General features: G+C 44.4%; 1 long non-coding RNA gene across 1 annotated transcript; it reads right to left on the bottom strand.

Moving 5' to 3' along the window:
* Positions 1–901: 901 nt before the first annotated feature.
* Positions 902–19504, bottom strand: LOC141051318 (uncharacterized). Its single transcript, XR_012220624.1, has 3 exons — positions 19304–19504; positions 18007–18139; positions 902–1693 (listed from the first exon to the last, which is right to left on the bottom strand). It is a non-coding gene; the product is annotated as an uncharacterized lncRNA (long non-coding RNA).
* Positions 19505–21474: the final 1970 nt, after the last annotated feature.

Here is a 21474-nt window from a genome sequence, read left to right as displayed (position 1 = left end):
CGCTGCTCAGCGCACCGTCAAAAGGACGCATGCGCCGCCAAACGCAGACTGTGCGCAGAATGCGCACGGCCTGCGCCCTCTGTGATGAAGATAGGGGACGCACGACGCATGCAGCGTCATGCGCCCGGAGGCGGAGATACCGGTGGAGGCGGGGCAGGGGGCGGGGCTTAGCGGCGGCCGTGCGCAGGCCGTCGCTGCGCTCAAAAGCTCGAATGTGAAACCGGCCTAAGCGATCATGGTGACTTATGCTGAAGAAGAAATGTCCTTGTAATGGGTTTCAGCGAGACAATGACCCTAGACACACCAGCAAGCGGGCAACAACCTGGCTCCAGACCAACAAAACTCAAGTTATGAAGTGTCCGCCCAATCGCCAAACCTCAATCCGTTAGTGAATTTGTGAAGTGACATCAAAATGGTGTTTTTGATACAAAACCTAAGGATGCAAAAGTACTTTGCAATGATTTTTTACAACATCAAGAAATGAAAACATGAAATGCAAATACATTATTATTTTATGTATTATGGGCTTTGAGCACTATTTCAGCAAAGACAATGATGATTTGCTTACACGACAGCACCAGACATGCAAATAAACCTGTGGGTTTTTCAATATCAATGTAATTCAATGATCTGCTAGGTTACATCTTATAATACTGTGGCTTGTAGCACAAATACAGCATGTAAATACGTCAGTGACAGTGTAGCCGACCTCCAGGGTTTATCTTAGATTGTTCTCTGTGAATGGGCGATGCAGTGAGCCTGTGTAATCAGGCTACTAAGCGACCACCGATCAGTGACTGCCAGGTAGTGACTGCAATCAGCTCGTGCAAACCCACCCGAAGTCTATGTCAGTATGAAGACTGGTTCCTAGAATAAGCCAAAGTATAGAAGCCTAATGAAATGTATTGATATTTATTTTATTCACTTTATTCACTTATTACAATCAGCAAACAGCGAAAACATTACTGAATGAGCAGAAATCATCCGGATAGAAGAAACTCATTTTTATTAAAAACTTGTATGAACATAAAACCAAATAAAATAAAAAACTATTAAGCATTTTTTTGTAAAATAGCTGTCCAAATGTGACAGAGTTCTCTTAATATCGACACAGTATTAGGCCCCATTCACATCAGTGTTTTTGATCAGTATTTTATCAGTATTTGTGTGCCAAAACAGAGAACAGGTATCAGTCTTTCAGTTAAAGTTTTTCTATGTACGTTCCACTCCTGGTTTTGGCATAGAAACACTGATGCAAAAATACTGACATGTGAATGAGGCCTAAAAGAGCAACCGCTGACCTGTAGCCGGACCCTCTGTAATGAGATGTGCAGGGTGATATATCTCGCACAACCCTATTTGCAGGCCATCTGATTTGGTAAGTGATCCAGCTGTAACAATACCACTTTATATATACAATGTAATCCGGAAAGATGTCGGTGATGACTGTGAAATAACAATATTGTAGCCCCCATTGAACAGGAATGATTAGTGGCGCCATTTCCCAGTTGCAGACAGTCAGTGATGGTGACGGAGAGTTGATCACCTTTACTCGCTGCTCTTTAGGATCGTAGCCATTTTCTGAAACCATCTGACTTTGAACTCGGCATCAGACGGCATTATGAAAGAGGTCAATGTCTGAGTGGTTTTTGTGTCCGTTTGTTCTTTCTGCCAAAAGATCTTCACCCATAACCTAAGGATTAAAAAAAAGGTTAATTGTCACTAGCTTTATTTTTTCTCTAATTTAGCATTTGAATTAAATTTCATGCCTTAAATGAAAACCTTACCTGCGATGTCCACAAAACTGAGCACCAATACATAAGCCCCCAAATAGTGTCACTTCAGTTACCCAGTCTGTGCAGCGTTCAGGACCATTAACCCCTTTACCCCCAAGGGTGGTTTGCACGTTCATGACCGGGCCAATTTTTACATATCTGACCACTGTCCCTTTATGAGGTAATAACACTGAAACGCTTCCATGGATCCCGGTGATTCTGACATTGTTTTCTCGTGACATATTGTACTTCATGTTAGTGGTAAAATTTTAATCATATAACTTGTGTTTATTTGTGAAAAAACAGAAATTTGGCAAAAATGTTTAAAATTTCGCAATTTTCCAACTTTGAATTTTTATGCCCTTAAATCACAGAGATATGGCACACAAAAAACTTAATAAATAACATTTATTATTAACATTAAGGGAATAGAAGAATCCAGGATAATTATAAACAGAAAGATAGGAAACACTTAGCTAACCTAAAATAATTCAAGTCTCCAGGTCCAGATGAATTACACACCTACTGAAGGAGATAGCAGAAGAAATTTTTGAACCCCTCTCCATAATCTTTGAAAATTCTTGGAGAACAGGAGAAGTTCCAGAAGACTGGAGAAGAGCAAATGTTGTTCCTATCTTCAAAAAGGGGAAGAAGGTGGACCCAGGCAACTATAGGCCAGTGAGTCTGACTTCTATACCAGGAAAGATCTTTGAACAAATTATTAAACAACATGTATGTAAGTACCTGGATAAGAATGAAGTGATTAAACAGAGTCAGCATGGGTTTGTGACTAATAAGTCATGTCAGACTAACTTAATTTCCTTCTATGACAGAATCACAGATTTTGTGGATCAGGGAAATGCTGTAGATATAGTATATCTTGACTTCAGCAAAGCATTTGACAAAGTATCTCACACAATTCTTATTGAAAAAATGGCTAAGTATGGAATGGACAAGGAAACTGTTAGGTGGATTCATAACTGGCTTAGGCTAGTTTCACACTTGCTTTTTTTTGCAGCGCGTTTTTCCCGCAAAAAAACGCATTGAAAAAACGCATACAAAAGCATACAACTGCTGCGTTTTTTTCAAGCATTTTTATGAGCATGCATGAAAAAAACGCAGCGTTTTTATGCGTTTGTATGCGTTTTTAGTGTGTTTTTACCGCGTTTGCGTTTTTTTCCAACATTAGGTGGCCCCTCACACTAACCCAAACCATGACTTTACTAACCCTAACCCTGACCCTAACCCTAACCCTAACCCTGACCCTAACCCTTAACCAAATCATACTTAACCCTAACCCAAACCCTAAACCCTAACTAACCCTAACCCTAACCCTAACCCTGACCCTAACCCTAACCCTGACCCTAACCCTAACCCTAACCCTAACCCTGACCCTAACCCTAACCCTAACCCTGACCCTAACCCTTAACAAAACCATACTTAACCCTAACCCTGACCCTAACCCTAACCCTAACCCTGACCCTAACCCTAACCCTAACCCTAACCCTGACCCTAACCCTAACCCTGACCCTAACCCTTAACCAAACCATACTTAACCCTAATCCTGACCCTAAACCTGACCCTAACCCTTAACAAAACCATACTTAACCCTAACCCTGACCCTAACCCTAACCCTAACCCTAACCCTGACCCTAACCCTAACCCTAACTCTAACCCTGACCCTAACCCTTAACCAAACCATACTTAACCCTAATCCTGACCCTAACCCTGACCCTAACCCTTAACAAAACCATACTTAACCCTAACCCTGACCCTAACCCTAACCCTAACCCTAACCCTAACCCTGACCCTAACCCTAACCCTAACCCTGACCCTAACCCTTAACCAAACCATACTTAACCCTAATCCTGACCCTAACCCTGACCCTAACCCTTAACCAAACCATACTTAACCCTAACCCTGACCCAAACCCCAACCCTAACCCTGACCCTGACCCTAACCCTAACCCTAAACCCCCTTAACTAACCCTAACTCTAACCCAAACCCCTAAATTCCATGGTTAAAAAAAAAAAACGCATATGCAAAAAAACGCATACATGAGCATGCCAGTGCGCACATATGCGCATCCATAGGCTATAATGGCCATTTTTAGCGCAAAACGTGCGCATATGTGCGCATGCGCTTTTTTGCAGGGCCAAAAAATGCAACATGCTGCGTCTGGAAAATACAAACGCACACCCCAAAAAAACGCAGCGCATGAAAATCGCATACATGCGCTTACAAGCGCGCAGGTATGCGCACCCATGTTAAATATAGGGGAAAAAACGCATGCGCACATATGCGTTTTTTTCCAGCGCTAAAAAACGCAAATGTGAAACCAGCCTTAGTGATCGGATCCAAAGAATGGCTGCACATCCAGTTGGAAGAATGTCTCAAGTGGGGTACCACAGGGCTCTGTCCTGGGCCCTGTATTGTTCAACATCTTTATCAACGATTTAGATGAAGGAATTGAAGGTAAACTGATTAAATTTGCTGATGACACAAAGCTACGAGGGATAGCTAATACTAGAGAAGAGAGAGAGGATTCAAAAAGATATAAATAACCTGGAGCAATGGGCAGCAACTAACAAAATGGTTTTTAACAGGGAAAAATGCAAAGTACTACATCTGGGCAATAAAAATGAAAAAAGCATATACAGAATGGGAGGAATAGGGCTAAGCAACAGCACATGTGAAAAAGACTTGGGTATACTAATAGATCACAGACTGAATATGAGTCAACAGTGTGATGCAGCAGCAAAAAAGGCAAATGCAATTCTAGGATGTATTAACAGAAGCATACAGTCTAGATCACGTGAAGTCATTATTGCCCTCTACTCCTCTTTGGTCAGACCTCATCTGGAATACTGTGTCCAGTTTTGGGCGCCACATTTTAAAAAAGACATCAACAAACAGGAGCAAGTTCAGAAAAGAGCGACCAGAATGGTGACCGGTCTGCAAACCATGTCTTAGGCTATGTGAACACGCTGCGGATCTGCAGCAGTTCTGCAGAAAGTGTACAGTAGCATGTAAATCTATGTGATTTACAATCTGCTGTGCACATGCTGCGGATTTTTAACTGCGGAAAAGATGCGGTTTTGAATCCGCAGAAAGAAATGACATGTCACTTCTTTTCTGCGGATTCTGCTGCAGTTTACCATCTCCTCCATTGTAGAGGTGATAAACTGAAGGGAAAAACGGCAGGCCAATCCGCAGGTAAAACCGCAGGTCATTTTAAACCAGTTACCTGCGGTTTTACTTCCGGTTTTACCTGCGGTTCCGCAGATACAAATCCGCGGGTGAATCCGTAGCGTGTGCACATAGCCTTATGAGGAAAGGTTGCAGGACTTGGGAATGTTTAGCTTGCAGAAAAGAAGACTGAGATGAGACTTAATAGCTGTCTACAAATATCTCAAGGGCTGTCATATTGTAGAAGGATCAGCGAGATGTGAGCACATTGTGCATTTGGAAGTCCAGATACTGGATCTAAATGCACAGCTGGCAACACTGAGATCCATAGACAATATGGAATGGAGTCTTTTGCTCACTGAGCAGACGCTCAATAGGATAGATGAGGGGGGGATGCTAGGTTGGAGCCTCAGAACAGTGAAGTAGCCAGCTGGGTGACAGAAGGCAGGGTAGAGGGAAGAGCGCCAGGGAGGCTAGTCCTGATCTCGCACACCCTAATAAGTTTGCTAAGTTGGCAGATGAGGGGAGTGTTAGTGCAGGAGTAGCACTGCTGCAGCAAGGCATGTCCTCTGAAAGCCGCCGGAGAAGTGTCTGCTCCAGTAAGGGGGGAAATAGGAGAGCAGGGCAGGCCAGACAGGTGCTGGTAGTGGGGGACTCAATTATTAGGGGAACAGATAGGGCAATCTGTCACAAAGACAGGGATCTTCGAACAATGTGCTGCCTACCTGGCGCTCGAGTCCGACACAGCGCTGATCAGGTTGACAGATTACTGGGAGGGGCTGGTGAGGATCCAGCGGTCATGGTGCACATTGGCACAAATGACAAAGTTAGAGGTAGGTGGAAGGTCCTTAAAGATGATTTCAGGGAATTAGGCTGCAAGCTTAAAGCAAGGACCTCCAAGGTGGTATTTTCGGCAATACTTCCTGTACCACGTGCCACTCCAGAGAGGCAATGGGAGATTAGGGAGGTTAAGAAGTGGCTCAGGAATTGGTGTAGGAAGGAGGGGTTTGGGTTCCTGGAGAACTTGACCGACTTCTCAGTTGGCTACAGGTTCTACGCTAGGGACGGGCTGCACCTCAATGGGCAGGGTGCAGCTGTGCTGGGGGAGAAAATGGCTAGAAGGTTGGAGGAGTGTTTAAACTAGGGAATGGGGCGAGGGTATTCCTTTTATAGGAGGGGAAGACAGTGCAGATAGAGACCTGGGCACAAATAATGAAATTGGAGGTGGGGGTGGCATGGGGGGTGGGGTTACAACAGTTGATAATTTAAGAAAGAATAGAGGTACAGAGAGATACATAAAGTGCATGTATACTAATGCCAGAAGCCTCGCTAACAAAATGGAGGGATTAGAATTAATTTTGTTGGAACATAATTATGATATGGTGGGGATATCTGAGACATGGCTGGATGAGAGCCATGACTGGGCGGTTAATTTACAGGGATGTAGTCTGTTCAGAAATGACCGTACAAATAAGCGAGGGGGAGGCGTGTGTTTATATGTTAAATCATCCTTAAAACCCATCCTGCGTGATAATATATATGAATCTAATGAAAATGTAGAGTCCCTGTGGGTAGAGATAAGGGGAGGGGGGAAAAATAATAAACTACTGATAGGGGTTTGTTATAAGTCTCCAAAAATAATGGAAGCAACAGAGAATATCCTCATAAAGCAAAAAGAAGAAGCAGCGACTCAAGGAGAAGTCATTATTATGGGGGACTTCAACTACCCTGAAATACATTGGGGAACCGAAACCTGCAGTTCCAGCAAAGGTAATGGGTTTTTGACAACTATGAGAGACAATTATCTTTCACAACTGGTTCAGGACCCAGCAAGAGGGGGGGCACTGCTAGACCTAATATTAACCAACAGGCCAGACCGCATATCAAATATAAGGGTTGAGGGTCATTTGGGTAATAGTGATCACAAAAGTATTAAGTTACGTACCGGTAACGGTATTTTTCGGAAGCCCATGACAGCACCACGAGAGAGGGGATCCGCCCTTCGGGAACAGGAAACCTACAGATACAAAAAGGGCGGCACCTCTCCCACACATCAGTTGGATTACAGAGCTTGAGAGGCTACCATGGTTAGTACACCGCATATACACAATATATACAACCTATCTATCCTATTTACAGTTCTTTAAACCATCTCCCACATAAGGTGAACTCGCGAAAACAATCCTCTAAAGTGGTGCACCCTTATACGTGAACAAGGGAGGGAACTAAGGGTGCTGTCATGGGCTTCCGAAAAATACCGTTACGTAACTTAATACTTTATTCGGACTCCCATGACAGCACCAAGAGAGAATTACAGAGATGTAAACTAATTTAGGGAGGGACTACAGCCTGCAGCACCCTTAGCCCGAAGGTGAGATCTGAGGAGGCACCCATGTCTAACCGATAGTGGTTAAAAAAGGTGGAAGGAGATGACCAGGTGGCCGCCTTACATATCTGGTCAATTGATACTCCCGATCTCTCTGCCCAGGATGATGCCATGGCACGAGTGGAATGCGCCCTCAGATTCTGTGGAGCTGGACCGCCACCTGCTGTGTAGGCAAGAGAGATAGCCTCCCTAATTCACTTCGCTAACGTGCGCTTTGACACTCTACACCCTTTCCTGGAACCTTGGAAGGATAAAAATAATGCGTTCGCCTTCCTCCAAGGATCCGTGGCTACTAAATATTAGAGCCTGAAGTTTTTGTTCTTTAGGATTGGTTGGATTAGGGAGGAAGGAAGGCAGAACTATTTCTTGTGTCCTATGAAAATGAGATGCTACCTTGGGAAGGTGTGCCGGGTCTGGCCTTAGGATTACTCTATTCTGTAAGAATTCTGTGTAAGGGGGCAATCTGGAAAGTGCCTGTATATCGCCTATTCTACGTGCAGATGTTATTGCTACCAAAAAGGCTGTCTTAAGTGATATCATTTTTAGTGAAGCAGAATCCAGAGGTTCAAACGGTTTTTCTTTCATGGCTGTCAGGACTAAATTTAAGTCCCAAGGTATACACCTATCTTTGAGTATGGGTCTCGATCTGGTAACTGCCTTAATGAATCTCGCCACCCAATGGTTACCGGCAATGTCGCATGCAAATAGGGCCCCTAAAGCTGAAACCTGTACTTTCAATGTACTAGTGGAAAGGCCCAACTCAAGACCCCTCTGGAGGAATTCTAGAATCTGTTTTACGGGTATTCCATCACTGATATTAAACTCAAAGGTGGACAGGAATCGCCTCCAGGTTCTAGCATAGATACCTGTGGTGGTTTGTTTCCTACTTTTTAGGAGTGTATCGATTACATTTTTTGAGAAACCTCTATCCCTCAATAGTGTCCTCTCAAACACCATGCCGTCAAACGGAGTCCCGCTACTTGTGGGTGGTTGACTGGCCCCTGGTAGAGGAGATCTGGAAGGTTCGGCAGTACCCAGGGATCGCTTACAGACATCGTCCTCAACCATGCAAACCAGGTCCTTCTGGGCCAGAAGGGGGCAATCAATATGACTCTTGCCCCGTCTTCCCTGATCTTCCTCACTACCAGAGGTAGAAGGTTCAAAGGCGGAAAAGCATAAGCCAGCGAGAAGTCTCATTTTATTAGGAGGGCGTCCACGGCCAGTGGATTTTCCCTGGGATTTAGGGAACAGACAGTTTTTTCCTTCCTGTTTTCTTTGGTGGCAAAGAGGTCCACCTCCGGTTGACCCCATTTGCGGACAATCTGGTTGTAGATGTCTGAGTTTAAAGCCCATTCTCCCTGCTTTAGGGCCCTGCGGCTTAGAAAGTCTGCCTTCCTGTTGTCTTTTCCGCTGATGTGGAGCGCGGTTAAAGATAGAAAATTTTTCTCTGCTATCTGAAGGAGACATTCCGTTATCCGCATCAGGGCGTTGGAGCGGGTTCCACCTTGGTGGTTGACATAGGCTACCGCTACCTGGTTGTCCGAGAGTATCCTCACATGATGGCCCTGTAGATACATAATGAGTTTTTTAACGGCCAATTCAATCGCCAGCAGCTCCCTCTGGTTAGATGAGGTCTCAGCATCGGAGTCCCACTGTCCCTGTACCACTATGTCCCCCATATGGGCCCCCTAACCCCAAGGACTAGCGTCTGTGGTTATTACGCTGGTTATCTGCATCACCCAGGGCACCCCCGAGGCTAAATTTCCGACATCGAGCCACCACCTAAGAGATGTATTAGTTGAGGGGCTTAGCAACACTTGACCCTGCAAGAAGCCCTCTAAGGTTCTGCTATTAACCAGGACGTCTTTCTGAAGGGTCCTAGTGTGGAATTGTGCCCACTTGACCGCTGGGATACATGAGGTTAGGGAGCCTAACAGGGACATGGCCTGCCTGAGGGTCATGGAGGGTCTATCGATTGCCCAAAGAACCTGCTGCTGTATCTGCTGTAATTTATCTAATGGTAACAGACACTGCTAAGTATCTGAATTTAACAGCAAGCCTAGAAACTTCTGGACCTTTAAGGGCTGAAATCGGGATTTCTCGTAATTTATTATCCATCCGAGGTTCTCTAATCTGGACTTAGCTTTTTCTATCTGAGATAGACAATGGTCCACTGAATTTCCCACAATCAAAAAATCATCTAAGTATGGGATAATTAAGATGTCAACTTCCCGTAAATGAGCCATAACTTCGGCCACTATTTTTGTAAATACCCGGGGAGCTGCTGAGAGACCAAAGGGAAGGGCTCTATATTGATAATGACGAATTATACCGTCTATTGATACCGCCACTCTCAGGAACTGCGGGAAATCTGCGTGGATGGGCACATGATAGTATGCGTCTTTCAAGTCCATGACCGCCATAAAACACCCTTCAAACAGCATCTTTATTGTAGAATTAATGGACTCCATTTTAAAGGTGCGTTTAACCAAAAATTCATTAAGGAAACGTAAATTAATAATCGTTCTGAATGTTTTATCCGGTTTCTGGATTAGGAATAAGGGAGAGTAGAACCCTCTTCCTCTCTCAGATTCTGGAACCTCTATCAGAACGTTTTTCAGGCACAGGTTCAAGACCTCTGCTTCTAAAGCCGCTTGCTCGAGTGGTGAAGACCTTAAGGGTGTTGGTTTAAAGGTATCCCGTGGGACTTGAGTGAACTCCAACCTGAGTCCGGTGGATATCACCTTCCGCACCCAGACACTATTGGTGACCTGTAGGCATGCTGGGAGGAAGGATGACAGTCTACCCCCCACGGGAATTGCTAGTCATTGGTTCTGTCTTTTTCGCTCTCTCGACGAGCGTCTGAACATGAAGCCCGTACCTCTTCTCCTTCTATCCTCCCATCTGGGACGGTCTCTATTAGGTGAAGGGTTACGCCTTCTCCCTTGACCGAATCTCCTTCTATTAAACGGACGTCGGTAAGATGCGGACCAAAGATTTGGGAATCTTTTCTTATCATCCCCGGCCTTCTCCAGCAGTTCGTCCAGGACTGCTCCGAATAAATATTCCCCCTCACACGGGATAGTACAGAGTTTCACCCTGGACTGAATATCTCCCGGCCAGCACTTTAGCCACAGGGCTCTCCAAGCCGCATTAGAGAGTCCTGCTGCCCTGGCGGCCATTCTGACTGCATCAGCCGAGGCATCCTGGATTATTGGTAGGGCCCCAAGGATTGCCTGTCTAGATGTTCCTTGTTTTAACTGCGACTCTAACTGGTCCAACCAGACCATCATGGACCTGGCCGTGCAAGTTGATGCTACTGCTGGTCTTAAGGAACCGGCTGCCATCTCCCAGGTATTTTTAAGGAAGGTATCTGCCTTCCTGTCTAGAGGATCTTTAAGGGACCCCATGTCCTCAAAGGGTAGTGAGGATCTTTTCGATGCTTTCGCAATAGCTGCATCTAATTTGGGGGCCTTGTCCCAAGTATTCATTGCTGAATCATCAAAGGGATATCTCCGCTTGAGGGCTGGTGGTAGCGACCCTCTTTTATCTGGCTTTTTCCACTCTCTGCGGATGAGATCCTGAATCTTTTCGTTTAGTGGGAACATTACATGGATAATTGAGGCTTCGGCTCCTCCATCTCCATTGTCCCTCTGACTGCTTTTACTAACTTGTCTACTCGGTCAAGCGGCAGGCAAAACCGACCAGAGTCCTCTTCTTCTGAGGAGGACGAGGGAGGTGAAATATTGGAGTCCTTACTTCTCCTCCACTCTGTCGAGGAATCCGACTCCACCGGGTCCTCACCCCTTAAACTTTCTGGTTGGTACAGGGATTTTAGGGTTTCCTTCATCTCTGCCCTTACTATATCCCTTAAACACGCCGCTACTGCGGGCGACTCCTCCGCCACTGTCTGCTGGATATAGAGGGGACACAACTTTTTGGGGCATGAGTCTGGTAACGGGCATGCACAGAGTGCGCATTCCCTGTGTTTGGTTTTACTCGTAGCATTCTTCCCCTAGAATAAAACACAGAAGGAGGCCCCGTCACTGACTGAACATTCACGAAGATCACTTACCAGTGCCACAAGTACCGGAGAATGAGGGGGATTTTTCTCAGTCGATGCTCCTGTCCGCCTGGAGGAGCCTTTATGACTGGATTGGTCACTTCGTCCCGGACACTCCTTACTGTCACGGGCCTCTTTCTTCTTCTGTTTGACCTGCCTAAGGTCATCCAGGGGCGGCAGTGAAGATTGTCGCTGTTGCCGCCGTTGCTGCTGCTTTTGCTGCTGCCTCTGCTGCTGCTCCTGATCGCTCTCCATTACTGCTCGCAATAATGTGGCCAAGGCAAGGCACCCATCTAGGGTCCTGCCTATATACCCCACCTCCAGACAGCAGATTTCCTCCTGCCGCGCCCTCCCCCCTAATAGGGCCCCCCTCCCCAGCTGGCGCCGCTTTGGGCATGGGAACCGGTGCTTATCGGCGTCCTCCCGATGGGCGCCGCCATCTTGGGTCCCCGCGCCTGTGCAGTGGCGCCGCTGACCCGGAAGCGCCCCCAAGCTCCGCCCCCTGACGTCACCGCGACTCCGACATGACCGGAAGTCATGCGGGACGCCCGGGCGCTCCACTATGGAGCGCTCCCTGGCCCCAGCGCCCTGCAGCTGCGCCGCCCCCCCAACCTCCGCGATCGTGCCGCTGGAGCTGGGAGCCCCCGGGGGGCATACTTACCGGCGGCGGCTTCTACTCCTGGAGACGGACCTCCTCCGGACGCCGCTCCCTGCTGTATCCACCACCGCCGTGCCACCCATCCTGGGCCACCGTGGCGTCCTCCAGGAGCTCCGCACCAGGCCGAGGTAGGAGACCCCCTTGCTACCTGTACCGGCCGGCTGGTCTGGGATCTGCTATATCATCTGTAGGATCCCATCCCCTCAGGAACAGGAAACCAACTGATGCGTGGGAGAGGTGCCGCCCTTTTGTATCTGTAGGTTTCCTGTTCCCGAAGGGCGGATCCCCTCTCTCGTGGTGCTGTCATGGGAGTCCGAATAAATAATGTATCCTTTAATAAGATGTGTAGTAGAGGGTTTACAAGGACACTAAACTTCAGGAAAGCAAATTTCCATCGGATGAGAGGTGATCTTGGTGCAATTAACTGGGATGATATCCTGAGACATAAAAATACACAAAGAAAATGGGAGATGTTTATTATCCTCCTGAATAGGACCTGTGCACAATATACACCGTATGGGAATAAACATGCGAGAAATAGGAAGAAACCACTATGGCTAAATGGAGCTGTAAGGGGTGCAATAAGAGATAAAAATAAAGCATTTAGAGAATTAAAGCAAGTAGGTAGTGATGAGGCACTAAATAAATACAGAAAATTAAATAAATTCTGTAAAAAGCAAATCAAGACAACAAAGATTGAGACAGAGAGGCTCATTGCCAGAGAAAGTAAAAATAATCCCAAAATATTCTTTAATTATATAAATAGTAAGAAACTAAAAAATGATAGTGTTGGCCCCTTAAAAATAGTCTGGGTGAAATGGTAGAGGAGGAAAAAGCCAATATGCTGAATGACTTTTTTTCAACAGTATTTACACAAGAAAATCCCATGACAGATAACATGAACAGTGATAAAAATTCTCCATTAAATGTCACCTGCTTAACCCAGCAGGAAGTACGGCAGCATCTAAAAATCACTAAAATTGACAAATCCCCGGGCCCGGATGGGATACACCCATGAGTACTGTAAGAATTAAGTACAGTCATAGATAGACCATTATTTTTAATCTTTAAAGATTCCATAATAACGGTCTGTACCACAGGACTGGCGTATAGCAAATGTGGTGCCAATATTCAAAAAGGGGACAAAAACTGAACTTGGAAATTATAGGCCAGTAAGTTTAACCTCAACTGTGGGTAAAATACTGGAGGGTTTTCTAAGAGATACTATACTGGAGTATCTGAAGAAGAATAACCTCATTACCCAATATCAACATGGGTTTACGAGGGACCGTTCCTGTCAGACTAATCTGATAAGCTTTTATGAAGAGGTAAGTCCCGGACTGGACCAAGGGAATGCAGTGGACGTTGTGTACATGGACTATTCAAAAGCTTTTGATACAGTGCCACACAAAAGGTTGATACATAAAATGAGAACAATGGGGATAGGGGAAAATATGTGTAAGTGGGTTAAGAGCTGGCTCCGGGATAGGAAACAAAGGGTGGTTATTAATGGAGCACACTCGGACTGGGTCACGGTTAGCAGTGGGGTACCACAGGGGTCAGTTTTGGGCCCGCTTCTTTTTAACATATTTATTAATGACCTTGTAAGGGGCATAGAGAGTGGAATTTCAATATTTGCAGATGACACTAAACTCTGCAGGGTAATCAATATTGAGGAGGACAATTTTATATTACAGGAGGATTTATGTAAACTAGAAGCTTGGGCTGATAAATGGCAAATGAGCTTTAATGGGGATAAATGTAAGGTCATGCACTTGGGTAGAAGAAGCAAGATGTATAATGATGTGCTTAATTGTAAAACACTGGGCAAAACTGTCACTGAAAAAGACCTGGGTGTATGGGTGGACGACAAACTCACATTTAGTGGCCAGTGTCAGGCAGCTGCTGCAAAGGCAAATAAAATAATGGGATGCATTAAAAGAGGCATAGATGCTCATGAGGAGAATATAATTTTACCTCTATATAAGTCACTAGTGCGACCACACTTAGAATACTGCGTACAGTTCTGGTCTCCGGTGTATAAGAAAGACATAACTGAACTGGAGCGGGTGCAGAGAAGAGCGACCAAGGTTATTAGGGAACTGGGGGGTCTGCAATACCAAGACAGGTTATTACACTTGGGGTTATTTAGTTTAGAAAATCGAAGGCTTCGGCGTGATCTTATTACAATGTATAAATATATGCGGGGACAGTACAAAGACCTTTCTAATGATCTTTTTACTCTTAGACCTGTGACGGGGACAAGGGGGCATCCTCTACGTCTGGAGGAAAGAAGGTTTAAGCATAATCACAGACGTGGATTCTTTACTGTAAGAGCAGTGAGACTATGGAACTCTCTGCCATATGATGTTGTAATGAGTGATTCCCTAATAAAATTTAAGAAGGGACTGGATGCCTTTCTTGAAAAGTATAATACAGGGTATATACACTAGTTTCCTTAATATTGCATTGATCCAGGGAGCTAGTCTGATTGCCGTATGTGGAGTCGGGAAGGAATTTTTTTCCCCAATGTGAAGCATACTGATTGCCACATGGGTTTTTTTTGCCTTCCTCTGGAACAACATGTTAGGGCAAGTTAGGATAGGATATGGGGTGAACTAGATGGACTTAAAGTCTTCCTTCAACCTTAATAACTATGTTACTATGTTATCTTTATTCTCATTTGCGCAAGGAAAGACTAGAAACAATGGGATGAAACTGAATAGGAGGAGACACAGATTAGATATTAGAAAAAACTTTTTGACAGTTAGAGTGATCAATGAGTGGAACAGGCTGCCACGAGAGGTGGTGAGCTCTCCTTCAATAGAAGTCTTCAAACAGAGGCTGGACAGACATCTGTCTGTGATGATTTAGCGAATCCTGCTTTGAGCAGGGGGTTGGACCAGATGGCCCAGGAGGTCCCTTCCAACGCTACGATTCTATGATTATATGATTTCCCATATGTTTACTTTACATTAGCACAATTTTGGAACCAAAATTTTTTTTTTAGGAAGTTATAAGGGTTAAAAGTTGACCAGCGATTTCTCATTTTTGCAACACCGTTTTATTTTTACGGACCACATCACATTTGAAATCACTTTGAGGGGTCTATATGATAGAAAATACCCAAAAGTGATACCATTCTAAAAACTGCACCCTTCAAGGTGCTCAAACATTCAAGAAGTTTAATAATCCTTCAGGGTTAAAAAAATAAAATGAACCTTTAACTTTTTTCGCAAAAAATTACTTCAGGTCCATTTTTTTTTATTTTACCAAGGGTAACAGGAGAAATTGGACACAAACGTTATTGTGCAATTTGTACTGAGTACGCTGATACTTGATATGTGGGGGGAACCACTGTTTCGGCGCATGGCAGAGCTCAGAAGGGAAGGAGCGCCGTTTGACTTTTTCAATGCAAAACTGGCTGGAATTCAGATTGGACGCCATGTCACGTTTGGAGAGCCCCTGATGTGCCTAAACAGTGGAAACCCCCCACTAGTGACCCCATTTTGGAAAATAGACCCCCCAAGGAACTTATCTAGATGTGTGGTGAGAACTTTGAACCCCCAAGGGCTTCACAGAAGTTTATAACCTACAACCGTACAATTAAAAAATCATATTTTTTCCACAAAAATGATCTTTTCACCCCCAATTTTTAATTTCCCAAGGGTAACAGGACACCAAAACTTATTGTGCAATTTGTCCTGAGTACGCTGATACCCCATATGTGGGGGTAAACGACTATTTAGGCGCATGGCAGAGCTCGGAAGGGAAGCTGTGCCATTTGACTTTTTTGCCTGGAATTGAGATCGGACACCATGTCACGTTTGGAGAGCCTCTGATGTGCCTAAACAGTGGAAACCCCCCACAAGTGACCCCATTTTGGAAACTAGACCCCCCAAGGAACTTATCTAGATGTGTGGTGAGCAATTTCAACCCCCAAGGGCTTCACAGAAGTTTATAACGCCCGGGCGTGAAAATATAAAAATCATATTTTTTCCACAAACCTGATCTTTTAGTCCCCAATTTTTTTATTTTGCCAAGGGTAACAGGAGAAACTGGACCCCAAAAGTTGTTGTCCAATCTGTCCTGAGTAGACTGATACCCCATATGTGGGGGTAAAACACTGTTTGGGCGCATAGCAGAGCTTGGAAGGGAAGGAGCACCGTTTGACTTTTTCAACGCAGAATTGGCTGGAATTGAGATCAGACGCCATGTTGCGTTTGGAGAGCACCTTATGTGCCTAAACAGTGGAAACCCCCCAATTCTAACTCCAACCCTAACCCCAACACACCTCTAACCCTAATCTCAGCCCTAACCCTAGCCCTAACCATAGCCCTATCCCTAATGGGAAAATGAAAATAAATACATTTTTTTTTATTTTATTATTCTTCCCTAACTAATGTTTTTATTGGTACCATTTTCGGGCACGTGACATTTTTTGATCACTTTTTATTCCGATTTTTGTGATGCAGAATGAACAAAAATCAGTATTTCATGAATTTATTTTGGAGGGTGCGTTTACACCGTTCCGCGTACGGTAAAATTGATAAAGCGGTTTTATTCTTCGCGTCAGTACCATTACAGAGAAACCTCATTTATGACGTTTTTTATGCTTTGGCGCTTTTATGCAATGAAAACAATTTTATATAAAAAATAATCATTTTTGCATCGCTTTATTCTGCGAGCTATAACTTTTTTATTCTTTCACTGATGATGCTGTGTGGCGGCTCGTTTTTTGAGGGACAAGATGACGTTTTCAGCGGTACCATGGTTATTTATATCCGTCTTTTTGATTGCGCGTTATTGCACTTTTTGTTCGGCGGTATGATAATAAAGCATTGTTTTTTGCTTTGTTTTTTATTTTATTTTTTAAGGGGTTTGCTAATGGGACAGTTTTATAGGGCGGGTCGTTACGGACACGGCGATACCAAATACGTGTACTTTTATTTTTATTTTTTTATTTCCAAAAAATGAATTAGGGATTATTTTATTCTTTTTATTTATTTAGCGATTTTTTTATAAACTATTTTTTTTTACATTATTACATTGTCTCAGGGGGGACATCACTCTCATGTGTCAGATCGCTGATCTGACACATCACACAGCACTGTGTCAGTGATCTGACAGGCTCTGCACAAGGCTTCCGCGAGCAGCGGCGCTCCCGGGTGTCAGCTGTGATAATCAGCTGACACCCAGGAGCGCCGTTGATCGCGATGACGTATTATCCTGTCCCCAGTCCCCTGGACGGGATAGTACTTCAGATGTCAGGAAGGGGTTAATGGTCGTCAATCTTGGTGACTCGTCCTGTGTCCATTTGTGACACAGCCTCAGTATAGGCATTTCCATCTGTTTGGGTCTATAATGTAGGTAACATTGCAGATAGTGGTGGAGACTAATCAGAGGGAAGGCAAGAACAAAGGGCAAACTGTTTTTTCAATGGGTATTTGGAAAATTACCTTTTTATCCCATCAGGAGGGACCCTATATATAAAGGCATCCCACAATATCACAGACACGGTAGAAGAGAGGCAGGCTTGGACTGGCTGACAGGAGAATCCTCCGGTGGGCCCCCATTTTGGAGTGGCCACCACCCTTTTATATGAGCGGTACTCAGGACTATATACTTGAATCATTGTGTACAGACAAAGGCAGCATCTTATTCATTAACAATCTACCCAGTTCATTGTTCTATAAATTTGTGATTGAGGATAATGTCACATTTGCATGTAGTTGAAAATAGGGGCCCTGGAGTTGGTTACTGGTGGGCCCTTGGCATCCGACACTGGGGATTGGTCAGACGGGACAACCATTACAGGCACCGGATCAGTCTTTATTGGCCGCTTTTCCAATAGCTTTATTCAATCTTATCTAATGTTATTTTCTTTAGAGAGAATAAAATTGACCTAAAAAGTTAAAAAACCAAATGTGCTCACCTCCACTATGAGCGCTGTTTGCTCCTCTAATAATCCGAGCTTTTCTAATTGTTTTTCTATTTGCTCCTGTGTCTTCATATTGTTCTCCAGTACAAATGATGCCTGCTGGGGCTGTATGAGCCGTAATAGGAGCCTATGAGAAGAACGATCACAGGTTAGGCAGATCTGTGTGAGACGTTATTCAGACGCCCGTGTTGCACGTACCGGTTGTATCAGTGTTTTTCATGGATACAACAGGCCCCCATTATAATCTATGGCGCTATTCACACCACCGTGTTCTGTCACAGACCTTGTGTCCATTTTTCTCCGGTATCATAGATGAAAAGGGCCAACACAAGTGTATGGGACTGTGAGAAACATGTACAGCACACGGAAGGCATTGGTGAACTGCTTGTATATAACATTGTAAAGAATAAGAGAAACTTTGTAATTTATTCATCTGTGAAAAACACTGATGACAAAATGGACACATGGACCAAACACTGAGGAACATGGATGCAAAACATTGATGACACCGGCACCGACAGTCATCTCCTATGGAGGACCATAGCTGTGATTTCAGGAGGACTTGCAGTAAGCTGCCTGTCTGCCGATAGCTCTTCCCCCTTCTCTATAGAACTTTAGAAGCACCAACTGTCATCACCTATCTCTGTAATATGAAAATTTACCTTAATTAAAAACTGATATTACAGATGTTACCATGAATTAATAGTGACTGATCAGTCCAGGAGGAGAAAGGAGCAGATATGTCTGATCAGATATATTATAAAGTTACTTAATTTTACAGGAAGTATTAATTTATTAAATAAAAATTAAAATGATGGTTACTCCATAACTAATAAAGAACTTAGGCCCTGATTTTCGCCAGTCTTGATGAAGGGGCCTATTGGAGTGAGGTGCATGTCTCTTAATGAACCAGAAGCATCTGAGGAGTAGTTTGTGCCTAGTCACAAATATTACACCAATAGGAGACTGGAGTAAGATTTCTGGCATAAGGGAGGCCTCCTTCCCATCACCATCTTGCCCATTTTGTCAGAGCTGGGTGAAACTGCTGTGAAAATGCCGAAAAACTCCGAGCTGTGCAAAACCTTTTGCAAATTTTCAAGATGTTTTACATAAGAATTGTGGGATAATCACCTTGGTCAATCGGGACCAAAGTGCTCCTAATATTTTTATACTTCATTACTACATCCTCCCCCGAAGAGCTGGCCCTAGGAGCTGACACTCGCCGGGAGTTTGGTCACTTAGGCTGCAGGACTGCTCGTCTGGCCTCTCGGTACAGAGGAGGTCTATATACCTTGCCCTAATGAAGCAGGCACATGACCACGTCCACAGCTGCTCCCTGCTTGTGTCGGCCGTCAGAGAGGAAGAGTCACTTCTATTACAGGGTCCTAGCTCGCAGTTATCTCTGGATACGGTGGGGTCTCTTGCTCTCACAATGTCATGTACACATTGCTGTGCTCCTAGTGGTGTCTGAGCGCATGATGGGGTTGGACAATCTAAGAGGGGCAGGAAAATAAGTATAGAATCCAATTTATCCAAATTAAAAGATGGGGATGTCACAGTTTCCCAAGGAGACTGCCTCACTAATGGGGTACTCCAGAAACAAAGACAAAAGGACCTAATGGGAGAGGGGGTGACACAGACAAATTCATTGAGAACTGCATTTGTGTAGACAAAGTAGAATTAGCAAATGAGCTATAAAGAGCCTGAAAAGGACGGTCCCCACAAAGCCAGAGTTAGTGTGGTAGATGTCACATGTATCAGACAATGAGAGCGGAGCGCTTACACAGCTTCACATACTGAGAGAGATCAGTGCTATGTGCAGATAGAGATGATGCAGTTTTCACAATCACCACACGATGGCAGCAGCGCTCTACACATATTACCTGCGGCTGCTTTCCTCCTGTCAGATGTGCTGATTATTCTTCAAATTATTATAATTAATTTTGTAGAGAATGCCGCCATATGTGTCCTTATTACTGCACCTGCTGTGTGGTTCTCTGTGCCCTCTAAATTCTACCTCTAGAATACAGTCATGCTGGGTGCAAGTGCCCTAGAAAATAGTGCCCACATTTTGTCCTATAAAAAGGAATAATGCCCTGTGTGTGGCCCTTTGACGGTCACAGTAACCTGAGTTCCCCTATAACAATAAGTGCCGACTTTACATTTAATAATGTCCCGAGTCTCCCCCTGTACAGGTCCCCTCTAGAGAGTATGATGTTCTCTTATACACAGTATATTGCCCCCTCACCGTATAGAGCCCCCACACAGTATACTGACTCCTTAGCATCGCCCAAACTGTTTGATGGCTCCAACACTGAATGATGGCCCCCTACATAGCCTCTATATAGTATAATGCACCAGATTGCCCTCAATATAGTATAATGCACTCCCCATAGGCCTACTTATAGTATAATGCACTCCCCATAGGCCTACTTATAGTATAATGCACTCCCTATAGGCCTACATATAGTATAATGCACTCCCCATACGCCTACATATAGTATAATGCACTCCCCATAGGCCTACATATAGTATAATGCACTCCCCATACGCCTACTTATAGTATAATGCACTCCCCATAGGCCTACTTATAGTATAATGCACTCCCCATAGGCCTACTTATAGTATAATGCACTCCCCATAGGCCTACATATAGTATAATGCACTCCCCATACGCCTACTTATAGTATAATGCACCCCTCCCATTGGGAGACTTTATATTGTATAATGTACCCCCATATGGAGACTCTGTATTGTGAAATCCAGCCCCATGAGCAGACTCTATATAGTATAATGAACAGTGATGAGCGAGCACTAAAATGCTCGGGTGCCTGTTGCTCGGGTCAAGCAAATTGTAATACTCGGGTACTCGACCCGAGAAACGAGCCCAATGTAAGTCAATGGGAAACCCGAGCATTTTTTTCCGCGACCCCTCCCCTTCTCCCCCCAACCCCAGAGGTGTTTCTAGGATATCAAAACTTCTGAAATATATGGGGACAGTGCACAAACGACATGGGAACATCAAGGGGATCGCCCCTGGAAGCATTTCTGACTCCTAGTTCACTGCTGTGACCAATGTTGTCAGAGTTTCACTCCATTTTTATAGGCGCACAGTAAAACATACAAAAACGAAACAGATTTTACAGGGAAATATGTTAAGGGACATCCTTTCCAGGGTAATATTTTGTATGTAAGACAAAAGAAATAACCCCCCAAAAAATGCTCCTCCACAACTTTTGCTATGTTCACATGTAGTGTTTTTGATGCGTTTTTCAATGTCACCATTGCTTTCAACCAATACTAATACATTTACTGGGGAAATGTCATTGTAGCATTTAACAACCTTAGCTGGCCATGTGGTTTGTGACACATCATCAGACACATCTTGTTTCATTTATGAAGGAGGGAGTCTAGATTCTATAATGCAACTCCCACAGGGAGACTCTATGTAGTATAATGCAC

This window comes from Dendrobates tinctorius, unplaced genomic scaffold (genome assembly GCF_039654945.1).
Source record: "Dendrobates tinctorius isolate UK_male_01 unplaced genomic scaffold, ASM3965494v1 ptg000156l, whole genome shotgun sequence".
In the NCBI taxonomy this organism is placed as follows: Eukaryota; Metazoa; Chordata; class Amphibia; order Anura; family Dendrobatidae; genus Dendrobates; species Dendrobates tinctorius.
Note: the sequence above shows the minus strand (reverse complement) of the source record. Positions and strands in the feature narration are given on the sequence as shown.